General features: G+C 50.5%; 1 protein-coding gene across 1 annotated transcript in view; it reads right to left on the reverse strand.

Annotated features, from left to right (window-relative positions):
- The window catches only part of iglon5 (IgLON family member 5), a gene marked incomplete at both ends in the record, with an annotated part of 153,188 nt that overhangs the window by 25,077 nt on the left and 115,797 nt on the right, over window positions 1–12,314 (reverse strand). The window lies entirely within an intron of this gene.

Here is a 12,314-nt window from a genome sequence, read left to right on the forward strand (position 1 = left end):
TTCGTTTGCTTGCGTTCATCCTCGGGTTTTTTTGCACACGGAATCCCAGTAAATTGCATTGGAATCACTGGATCAACTTCCTTCATTTTCTGTATTCTTTATCAGGGTGAAGATGCCCCTCAGCCTCTTTCACAGCCTACATCGTTTGCTGTTCTTAATAACTTAGTGTGTAAATGTTTGCTCATTCACATTTCGTTTGATTCTTTGTTCAGTATCTTGTTCATTCTTTGCTTATATCGTGTTGCTTTTAGTCTTTCATGCACCACCCTCCCCAAGTCACTTTCCTTGTCTGTGCCAGTGCACTTGGCAGGATGAGATAATTCCCATTCTGATTCCCAATCCAATATTTTGGGGGTTTCTCAACTTCACATTTGCATCTTAGTTTTCTCAGTTGTAAGAAGAGAAAACATAATATAAATAAAGTGAGCGGGCGCGTGAGAGGGAGTGATTTACCAAAGTGAATTTGATCCAACAACTAGACACCGGGTTCATGGTCGTTCATGTGCATTTCTGGAGGGAAACTAATAAATACAATAAATAAATTAAAACCAAAAGACTCACAGCGTCTGCACTGACCCCCAAGTTTGAATAATGAGTTTGTTTTCCCTGCTTTGCATTCTGGGTAGGAAGAGGCGGGGGGGTTGGTGGGTGGGGGCGGGGGTTGGGGGGGGTGTGGTGGGGGTGGGGGTGCTCATTGAACAGCACTGATAATGAGGGAAGAGGATCCACGCGGAGCTGCTGGAGCATGAAATGAAGGGACTGCAGCAGGCGGACCAGCACACACACACACACACACACACACACAGACACACACGCACACACACACACACGCACACACGCACATGCGCGCACACACACGCACACGCACGCGCACACGCACACACACGCACACACACACACGCACACACACACACACACACGCATGCACACACGCACACCTATGCACACGCAAAGAGCCATCCCAAAAAACAATCATACACACAGAAGACATATTTGGCTCGAATGAAATATGACCTTGTGGCACTTGAAAAATACAGTATGTCATGTTGGGAAATTAAAACTCTCCAAAGCAAGACTTTATATATATATATATATATATAAATAAAAGCCTTTCTTCTGTAAAGTTCCTTGGGCTTGGCAGACACTGACGCCACAGACTTTGATTATCTTGGCAATTTGGCAGCGATATTGCCAACCGTGACAGGCCGGCACGCAGCACGACACCTGGCTCCGTGCGGCGTCCAGCCGGCCAAGACCCGGCCCGGTCGCCACCGGGTACATCCCGTCCCCTACTTCATCCTCCTGCTCTCCCTCCGTGCGTCGGCACGGCGACCTTAATATCGCAACGGGCTCTGGCCGCGGTCCCCGCCGGCGGGTTTAATAAACGGTGACATTATGAGACGGGAGCGGGGCGCTAAGCCCCGCCTCGGAGGAGCCCGCCAGCCGCCAGACGCCGGATCCCGATCTCGATCCGCCCGGCTTTCCACCGCTGCACGGACGGAAACCGGAAAGGTGTTAAAGTGAGAGACCGGAGACCGCACATCTCCGCGAGGGATTTAAGGCAAGAGACGCACGACGCCCCGGTGGCATTCCAGCGGCTGCCTTTCCGGGACGAGACCCGCTGTGGAAGCGTCGGCCCTTTTTGTTTTTCGAGACCCGGCGCTTCGCGGTGAAGGAGGGGGTCGGAGGAGTCGGTTCGTCTCCGCGTTATGACCGGAGTCCTCACGGGAGTCCTTTAATTCTGTCTATTCTGAAATATTCCTGCGCTGCGCTGCAGTTCGGCAGACGCAGACAGTTTTGGCCTTCGGTCGCTCAAAATGATTCAGTTCGGTGGAATGCAAAGTGTAAATCGATGGCGTTCAATAAGAACCGCCGATGCCAAGCGCCTCGAACGACTCTGCCGGCGGAGTGACTCCCGACTCCCGGCTCGCTTAAAGGATTCGCTCGTCCGTTGCCGAGTCCTGCGTCGGCAGCGCAAGGGGTTCCGCCCCGCGCGCCGGCTCGGACACAAAGCAGGTGGGGAAGGTGGAGGCGGGTGCGGGCCGGTGCGGGCGGGGGCGAGTTCTGCTGGCGAAGTTTAAACTCCCCGGGAGTCCCAGAGGGGCTTGCAACGTGCGGAAAATCCTGCCGACACAACCTTTAAAGTTGACTTTTCATTTCCGCGGATCATGGCTTGATTACGGAGAATAAGGGGGACGACGGAATTAAAATGCACGCCACGGACCGCCAATCAAAAGATTTTAAAAACGGCACGGCAAAAAGTCCACATTACCGCCGCCGCACCGCTGAATTAGCATCCGTCACCACTGGAAATAAAGGATGGATTTGGGCTGATCAGGCCTCTGTGTGTGTGTGTGTGTGTGTGTGTGTGCATGTCTGAGTGTGAATGTGAGTTGAATATGCATACGGAGAGATCTTGTGTGTGTGTGTGTGTGTGTGTGTGTGTGTGTGTGTCCATGAGCCAGTGTGTGTATTGCAGTCGGTGGATCTACTTTCCTAATTCGCTAAACCTGGTGGGTTTCTCAACTTCAAATTCACACCTTAATTCCTCAATTTTGAAAAAGATATTCACCATATTTAAGCAATTTCACTGAGTTGATCCGACGACTAGACGCGGGGTCCACGCTTGCCTGTTTTCCGGGAGGAAACAAATAAATACATTAAATTAAAACCAAAGAGTCGCAGCGTCTGCACTCAACCTTTTTTGTTTGTTTTGCCTGCTTTGCATTCTGGGTAGGAAGGGAGGGTTGACATTTATACCTGAGCATGTTCTTCTATGCAGTTTCCTATGAGTGTGTGTGTGTGTATGTGTGTGTGTGTGTGTGTGTGTGTGTGTGTCTGTGTGTGTGTGTTTGTGAGTCTGTGTGTGTGTTTGTATCTGTCTGTCTGTGTGGTGTGTGTGTGTGTGTGTGTGTGTGTGTCTGTCTGTGTGTGTGTTTGTGTCTGTCTGTGTGTGTGTTTGTGTGTGTCTGTCTGTGTGTTCTGGCTCTCGGGTGTGAAAGCGGTACTTTGTTTTGCCGACACACGCCGAAACTAAGCTAAACTCAATGGCAGCACGAAGGGAGAGCGTCTGAGAGAATCTCTGACTAAAAGCTGCGTGATCGCATTACGCCGCGGTGCTATCTGCTCCGGCCCGGAGCCCGAGAAGAGGCTCCATCCACTTAGCCCGCCCCCCACCCCCCACCCCCCCCGCAGGCCATTGTGTAACTTGGATGGAAAATGTCAGCGGCCGTCTGTGTGCCGAGCGTAACGTTCTGCAGAACAATCACCGCCGCCACCACCGCCGCCGCCGTCGCCGCCGTCGCCGCCGTCGCCGCACTCCACTGCCGCTCCCCGCCGCCTCGCAGCGAAACCAATCTGCCAAGTCCCTCGTTCAGGGGCATGAATCAAAGTCGCCCAGGAATTAAAGCGGGGTGTTTCAGCGCTCTGTTTTCAAACAGCTTGAAGTCTGTATTGTGCTGAATCGGCCCTTTATCGATCCCCCCCCCGCCTCCTCCTCCTCCTCCTCCTCCTCCTGCTCCTCCTCCTCGCCCCCACCAGCTCCCTCGGTCTTTAACGGACACAATTATGTTCCAAACCGAAGGAAAACAATCAAAGGACGACTGAAATGCCAGGGTGTGTTTTGGTTTTGCTGGTGTGGCCCAGTGATGCTGCTATGAGGTCTCCTCTCCTTCTTTTCACAATGAAGTAACCCCGCCGCACTACGCCACTAACCTATAAACCACAAAAAAAAAAAAACACCATAAAGCTGTAGAATTGCGCTTACTAAGGCGGTGGCGGATCGGCTCTTTAACGACAATATTGGAAAACACGGTTGGAAAATAATTAACCGTCGTCCGCCGCTCGGGAAGTCCTCCCGAGCGCCCCGCGCACTACACCGACTCAGTCGAGTAAACAAAAAAGAGTCGGAGGATCAAATGAGTCCTTTTCTCCGCCGGGCGACCCGAGAGGCGAGTCCCACGGAGGAGTCGGACCTTTCGCCGCCGTGACGTCACCTCCCGAGCGACGTTACCTCCCGAGCGACGCCTGTTCAGCCGGTGTTCCGTCCGGAAGTGACGCATTCGACGGATCGGCGCAGCCTTGCGAGACAAGAGCTTGTTTTTGTTTTTGTGGAATTTCAAACATTCCCACGAGATCTCGCCGCGCGGCCGTGGAAAGGATGTGGAAAGCCCCGCGCCGAAGGATGCTCAGAACCTCCTCCGTCGAAGATCACTCTACCAAGGAGGGACGACATGGTCTAGTCAGGGGATGACAGATGACGGTGGTTATCCCCGCAGGAGGGTGGAGGTTGGCGGTGGCGGTGTAATAAAAGGCGCCCGCCGTGTATCGGAAATTAAAAACAAGGCATCAATGGGAAAAACACAAGTATAATAGTTGTCAGTCAACGGGAACCCGGGGTAGGTACAAGCCCTGTTGACATGATGCAGCACTGTGCCGTCAGTGACACCCCGCAATGTGCCAGAGGAGCAGCAGGGCGGCTCAGAACGCACGCAAGGCATTCTGGGTAACGGTTGGCGCGCAGACAGTGCAGTGGAGGGGCAGTGGGTGGTAGAACGGCCCTGTCTGGGGGAGACTGAAACGCTTAATGTGAAATGGCTTAGCAAGGCAAAAAAAAAAGAAAAACGGTCGTTTTTACCAGTCGTGGGTTCGGCTCAGGGACCCTCATTGGTGGGAATATGAAGAACATTTTGATGAATTAATAAAGTGGACAAATGGGCCAAAGCCCTGGGCTTAACAGGGTTGAATGAGCTAAAATTCAAATAGACAAAATATGGAAAAATTGACCTTAATCACATTAAGGTCATGAAACGCCACTGTGGTGAAAATATGAAAATGTGGAAAATGACTGTCCAACAGTCCAACGGGAACTGCTGCCTCAGCATTTGCTCAAGAAAACACACAGTTGTGAAAAAGGTGCGTGAAACGGAAAAAGGTGGATAAAAAATAGGGAACAGGGTAGAAATAAAAATAAAATGGCGAGAGAAAAATAATCAAACAGCGGAGAGCCTCCCCTCCTTGACAAGTCCAGTTACAGACACGAAAGGTGATCACATCGGCGTGCACGTGCGCCTCCGGGCGGAGTGATTGATGTGCGCTCACTCCCGGATTCCCAAACAGCGGGAGCTGGAGCGCCGCAGTCCCTATTCCCCCCTCAATTCCACTGTTCACAGCTCAATTGACGCCTGCCATTCTGAAGCCGGCTTCGCCCTGCACATGCACACACACACACACACACACACACACACACACACACACACACACACACACGCACACACACACACACACACACACACACACAAACACACACAAACACAAACAGGCACATACACGCACACACACACACACACACACACACACACACACACACACACACACAAACAGGCACACACACACACACACACACACACACACACACACACACACACACACAAACAGGCACATACACACACACACACACACAAACAGGCACACACACACACACACACACACACACACACACATACACACACAAAAACAAAGTGCACACTTGTCTTTGCATCAAACAAGATGAAGTACTTCTGTGCTGCAGTACACTTTGTTTTCTCTCAAACCAACACACACACACACACACACACACACGCACACACACACACACACACACACGCACACACACGCACACACACACACACACACACACACACACACACACACACACACACACACACACACACTTCAACTAACCGTTACTCATTCATGCATCCAGACAACAGTGGCTCACCCTTCCTCCCCTCTGTCACTCACGGTGAACACCGGGTGCAGAGTGGGAGTTCCTTTGACCTTGACCCAGGTGAAGGTCAGCCTCCGCCCGGGGACTAAAGAGCAAGGGGTGTCACCCGGTTTCACCCCCACCCCCCCGACAGCTGGTGGGGAGGTCAGCCGGGGTCCCGTCACTTCAAGCCCCTCGCCGAACCCCACCCGTCTCTCGCAATCCAACGCAGAGCGACTGGAAAACAAGCTGCCACACCGCGGCGGTGGGGGGGGGCGGGGCTACGCTGGCACCAGCTGAGGAACTGACGGAGATTGGAGCTGAAATGAGGCATCGAGAGGCACCGGAAACAACAGCTTCCTGCACCGTCTTACTATTTACGAGGTGTAGAATGTGACGTGAAATGCGAGGAATTTCAGATGTGTGTTAAGGGGGGAGGATGTGTGAGGACGTGTGAGGACGTGGGAGGACGTGGGAGGACATGGTAAGAGGTATGAGGACGTGGGAGGACGTGGGAGGAGGTGGGAGGAGGTGGGAGGACGTGGGAGGAGGTGGGAGGAGGTGGGAGGACGTGGGAGGAGGTGTGAGGACGTGGGAGGACGTGGGAGGAGGTGGGAGGACGTGGGAGGAGGTGTGAGGACGTGGGAGGAGGTGTGAGGACGTGGGAGGAGGTGGGAGGACATGGGAGGAGGTGGGAGGAGGTGGGAGGACGTGGGAGGAGGTGTGAGGACGTGGGAGGATGTGGGAGGAGGTGGGAGGAGGTGTGAGGACGTGGTGGGACGTGGGAGGTCGTAGGAGGATGTTGGAGGACGTGGGAGGACGTGGGAGGAGGTGGGAGGAGGTGTGAGGACGTGGGAGGAGGTGGGAGGACGTGGGAGGACGTGGGAGGAGGTGGTAAGAGGTGTGAGGACGTGGGAGGATGTGGGAGGAGGTGGGAGGAGGTGGGAGGAGATGTGAGGATGTGGGAGGACATGGGAGGACGTGGTAAGAGGTGTGAGGACGTGGGAGGATGTGGGAGGAGGTGGGAGGAGGTGGGAGGAGGTGTGAGGACGTGGGAGGACGTGGGAGGACGTGGGAGGACGTGGGAGGACATGCGCGCTGTGTCCAAATACTCAAAGTCCGAACCATGGCACTGGTGAGTTCATACGTTTTTTCCGTCTATTAAACAAATACGAAATGTATCAACAAATATTCAGTACTTGAATGTACACGCAAGTGTGTAAAAAGTGCACGGAAGGAGGTGAAGAATGTTGAGAGAGCAGAGGAGGAGTAGAGGAGTATTGGAGCCTCATGGCTCCGATACTTCAGATGTTTCTTTGTAAACCTCCCTGTGGTGGTATGAAAACTTCATGCATTTCTTCATTGTGCTCGTAAAACCTGCGCGTGACACACACACACACACACACACACACACACACACACACACACACACACACACACACACACACAAACACACACACACACACACACACACACACACACAGGGGTCAGATCACAGAGCGTCCTGCTCGAGGGGCTACTGCAGTATCACAACTAAAATGGGGTTGAACTCCAAGTAAACAACCATCCAACTCTGTTGAGTGTACTCCACCTTTACTCTACCTCTACCTCCCTCCACTCTGCCTCTACGGTACCTCTACTCTACTATTACATGACCTCTTCTCTACATCCATTACTCTACTTTTGCTCTACCTCCCTCAACTCTCCCTCTGCTTTGCCTCTACTCTAGATCCCTGTACTCTACTCTACCTCCATCTACTATTCCTCTACTCTACCTTTACCTCCCTGTACTCTACCTCTACTCTACCTCCATCTACAATTCCTCTACTCTACCTTTACCTCCCTGTACTGTACCTCTACTCTACCTCCCTCTACTATATCTCTACTCTACCTTTACCTACCTATACTCCACCTCTACTCTACCTCTACTCAACCTCCTTCTACTCTCCCTCTACTTTACCTCTACTCTACACCCCTCTACTCTACTCTACTATACCTATACTCTACCTATACTCCTCTACCTATACTACCTATACCTTTACTCTACCTCCCTGTACTCTACCTCTATTCTACCTTTACTTTACCTCTACTCTACCTCTCTGTACTATACCCTACTTTTACTTTACCTCTACTCTATATGTACCTATTTACCTATACCAATATTTTGCCCCTACTTTACCTCCCTCCTCTCTATTTTACTTCCCACTACTATACCTCTACTCTACCTCCCTCTACTCTGCCGCTACTCTCCTTCGGCACGGTGGCGCAGTGCATTGCACTGCTGCCTCACAGCAACAAGGTCCTGGATTTGATTCCCGCCTGGGGCGCTGTTGGCACCGTGCTCCGGTGGGTTATCTCCCAAACAGGAGCCTTTCTGTGTGGAGTTTGCATGTTCTCCCCGTGTTCACATGGGGTTTCCTCCACCTCACGTCAGTAAGGACCCCCCCCAAAAAACATGCACCCATCATGGTCTGACCAGAGATGGACACTTATCACCTGGTCCCCGGGCGCATCCACGTACGCTGCCCACTGCTCCTGGCTGTGCCCCCGGAGGAAGGACAAGCCAGGATGGGTCAAAAGCAGAGAATCCATTTCACCGGCACCATCAAAGCATGTGCATGTGTGTGTGTGTGCAAGCATGTGTTGTAGTGTGGTGTGTTGCGTGACGAATAAAGACTGTTTCTGTTCTTTCTTCTTTCTACTTCTACTTTATAGGGACCTGAGGATGGAATCCACCACTGACACCAAAACGCCTCGATTCATTTCTCCACTACCACGATCACTTCATTGGTCAATGTTTGTCCTCGATGGTTTGAGGTCCATCCGCTTGGTTTCCTCTGTGTTCAACACGGGTCCACGGCGAGGCCCCGAAGACAACCCAACCAAACGTGCACAACTGATACGATAAGACCGGGCGCCGGGGGCCCCGCCGGTCCACGGCCGAGCCGCGGGGGGGGGGGATGACGCATAACCTTGTGGGCGCTGAGTCGCCGCCGAGCGCTGCGGCCTGGTTTCCTCCCCCCTCCCTCCGCCGCTGACGCCGCCGGCTGCATACCGAGTTCCCAGCCCCGGCGCTGTCCATCACACATACAGACTGGATCCTAGATACCGCTTGTCCTTGCCGTGACCAGCTCTTCGGGCGAGAAGCCAGAAACCAAAGTTACGCCTCGTGCACATGAGCACAGACGCGCAGGCGCGCACAGTCACGTCTCATATGCGGCTCGGGCACCACTCAGCGGGTCTTTGACTGTTACGAGCCTCGGGTTTGTGTTTGTGTTGAGTTATGGCCTCTGTATGAGCCTGTACCTGTGTACACTGCAGGCACCGGGGGCTTAGAAGCGGCAGAAAAAATAATAATAATAAAAAGAGGGAATGAACTGGCAGCTCAGAGCTATCGCCTCCGTTATTCACTGCTTACCAGCGGAGGCGGGGACATCTTCTGGCGGACCGAATTTGATTCCGCTCTGGCCAAACGTGAGTAGGATATTGGTTTAAATACCCTGAGCTCCAGGCCTGGGATGCTTTGTTCTAAAACGTCCTCCCGCTTTGTGTCTTTCATCTAAAAAAAAAAAATAATAATAATAGTAGCGTCGCAGGGCTGCTCACTCAGTCCCCACGAGACATCTATTACGTGATTTGTATTCTATTGACTTTTACACGGACCCGTTTGTAATTGCACTTGCTGCTGGCAGGCACTTATGAGGCCAGCTCTATTAAGCTGCAGCACTTTTGCCCGTGGAGCCGCTGCGGCGACGCCTTTGTACTGTACATCTATTTTGCGTTGCCCTTGACGTTCAAATAAACACGGTGAAAAGCAGCGGCCACTTCTGAAAGCCTGATTGGTCGTCACGGCAGATAGCGGCGGGCGATATAATGAACCACCCCCCCCCCCGACGATAATCCCTTTAACGGGGACGGCCTCGGGTTTTAAATCAACTAAAGAAGAATGGAAGGCAGAGGCAGAGCGGAGGGAAGGGCAGGATGAGTGGACGTGAGGGCGAGGAGCCGTGAAAGGGAAGGCTTGAAACATTCCTTAACAAGACACAGAGCAGTAAATATTAGAATTACTTTCTTAGTAGTAAAGATTACAATTAGTTTTATAGTTGTAAATATTACAATTAGTTTAATAGTAGTAAATATTAAAATTAGTTTAATACTAGTAAATATAACAATTTGTTTTATAGTAGTAAATATTACAATTAGTTTAATAGTAGTAAATATTAAAATTAGTTTAATAGTAGTAAATATAACAATTTGTTTTATAGTAGTAAATATTACAATTAGTTTAATAGTAATACATATTACAATAACTTTAATAGTAGTAAATATTACAATTAGTTTAATAGTAGTAAATATAACAATTCGTTTTATAGTAGTAAATATTACAATTAGTTTAATAGTAATACATATTAGAATTTGTTTAACAGTAGTAGATATTACAATTAGTTTAATAGTAGTTAATATTAGTATTTGTTTAATAGTAGTAAATATAACAATTAGTTTAATAGCAGTAAATATTGCAATTAGTTTAATAGTAGTAAATATTAGAATTACTTTAATAGTAGTTAATATAACAATAAGTTTTATAGTAGTAAATATTACAATTCGTTTAATATCAATACATATTAGAATTTGTTTAATAGTAGTAAATATTAGAACTACTTTAATAGTAGTAAATATTAGAATTACTTTAATAGGAGTACATTTTAGAATTAGTTTTATAGTAGTAAATATTAGAATTAGTTTAATACTGTAGTAGTAAATATTAAAATTAGTTTAATAGTAATAAATATTAGAATTTGTTTAATAGTAGTAAATACAAGAATTCGTTTAATAGTAGTAAATATTAGAATTACTTAAATAGTAGTAAATATTAGAGTAATTTTAATAGTAGTAAATATTATAAAAACTTTAATAGTACTAAATACCCTCTTAGTACCCCACTTGTACCCTTGAAGCAGTTGTGTTAGTAGTAGTTTTAATAATGGCATTAATAATTGAAGGTGTAGCAACGGTGGTATCTGTACAATGACTATTAATAATGCTATCGGTCGTAGCTGATGGAGAAGTAGCTCCAGTTGTTCAAGCAGGAGAGAACGGGGACGGAGGTGGGGGAAGGAGAGAACGGGGATGGAGGTGGAGGAAGGAGAGAACAGGGAAGGGGAGAACAGGGATGGAGGTGGAGGAAAGAGAGAACAGGGACGGAGCAAAGAGAGGGAACAGGTACAGAGGTGGAGGAAGGAGAGAACAGAGAAGGAGAGAAGGAAGGAGAGAACAGCAACAGAGGTGTAAGATGGAGAGAACAGAGATGGAGCTGGAGGAAGGAGAATATAGGTGTGGAGGAAGGAGAGAACGGGGATGGAGGTGTAGATGGAGGAAGTGGTGGGGTTAGGGCACAGCCATATAATTAAGAGCAGCATGCTGCAGCCAATTAAATATTTACGGAGGCACTTCCCTCCGACAACTTGATGATGAAGAGAGGCAGCCTGAGGATTATCAGATGCTGGAGGTGGGGGTGGCATTGGGTGGTGTTGTGGTGGTGGTGTTGAGATTAAACATTAAACAGCAGATAGATCCCCTTCTCTCTCCCGGCTCTGATCCCATTAACTCTGGACGGCCCGGCTCTGAATCCCCTGCTCCGCTTTCTTTCAAACCCCCCTCCACCCTCTTCCTCCCTCCTCCACCCGCCTCTTCCTCACTGCCTTCCTGCCGCCGAAGCCCCCTCGGACCGATGAGACCCCCTCCCTCCCCCCCCCCCCCCCCGCCCCGGCAGCCCCCGTGCACCACCTGTCAGAGAGCGACGCCTGGGAATGGGAGAGTGGGGAGGAGGAGATGGGAACGGATGGGGGGAGGCGGGGTGGGGAGGGTGGAGTTGGGTGGGGGTGGGGTTCTGGATGCCTCCGAAGACCAAGGAAGGATGCACAAGATGGGGGGGGGGGCAAATTGATGTTGGCGGGACGCTACGTGGCAGGAAATCTAAGAATTGTCGGGGAAGTCAAATGGAGAAGGAATTATTTTTGAAAATGTCGGGTACTGTCGCCGCAACACACACACACACACACACACGCAAGCACGCACGCACGCACGCACAGACGTACACACACACACATACAAACACACACTCACGCACGCACACACACACACACACACGCACAGACACACACACACACACACACACACACACACACACACACACACACACACCTCCGTTCAAAGCTGTTAGTCGTCAGAAGAGAGAGAGAGAGAGAGAGAGAGAGAGAGAGAGAGAGCTCTATTTGATGCTCAAGGCTCAAGGTCAGAGTTTTGGAAACGGAGCCGCCGCGCAGGGTTTCCAACGACCCGCCGACCCACAAACAACACGTTACCGGCGGTAACAGATGACACGCGACACCTGGAAGGCGGGCGGAGTCCCTCCCTCCGCGTTGCCTTGAGACGGGGCCCGAAACACACGGGGGGCATCACCCGGCGATGTCCGGCAGAGGAATACATGCACTTTCCAAGGAGGAGGACATCTGCTGCATCTATGTCACCCTGCCTCCCATCCACCACCACCACCACCACCGGCACC

The sequence above is a fragment of the Zeus faber genome (assembly GCF_960531495.2).
Source record: "Zeus faber genome assembly, chromosome: 8".
Classification (NCBI taxonomy): Eukaryota; Metazoa; Chordata; class Actinopteri; order Zeiformes; family Zeidae; genus Zeus; species Zeus faber.